This window comes from Sinocyclocheilus rhinocerous, unplaced genomic scaffold (assembly GCF_001515625.1).
Source record: "Sinocyclocheilus rhinocerous isolate Xijiao unplaced genomic scaffold, SAMN03320098_v1.1 scaffold102, whole genome shotgun sequence".
NCBI lineage: Eukaryota > Metazoa > Chordata > Actinopteri > Cypriniformes > Cyprinidae > Sinocyclocheilus > Sinocyclocheilus rhinocerous.
The window spans coordinates 170,979-171,477 of NW_015627239.1; positions in this window are offsets into that span (position 1 = coordinate 170,979).

The following is a 499-nucleotide window of genomic DNA, read 5'->3' on the forward strand; positions in this document are numbered from 1 at the left end:
GGGACACCAGAGACTTATATTACATATTGTAAAAAGGGGCATAATATGTCTCCTTTAAAATGATAAATGAACATTTAAAAATACATATAAAATATAATATATATAATAATATCATTTATATATAAAAATTATATAAAAATAAAAACTTTAAAAAGATTTAAAAAAACAATAATTGTATCTCAATGATACTAAAATAACACTTGTTGAATGCACATCACTCTGCATAGTTTATAGACTTTCTATATATTTTTTACTAGCAAAATTCCCTTGTGTGTGTGTATATATATATATATATATATATGTATTATATATACAATTTAAGTGTAAATTGTAAGTGGTGTTCCCTATGTCAAGAATCATTATTACTATTGTTCATAGTTAAGGTTAGTGATCTGAAAAAAACCTATAATAAGTATTAAACATCAGCGTGTAACTCATCCAAATGATCTGACCTGCTCTCCACATTAATTTTTTTAAAAGGAGAAACATCTGAAGACAA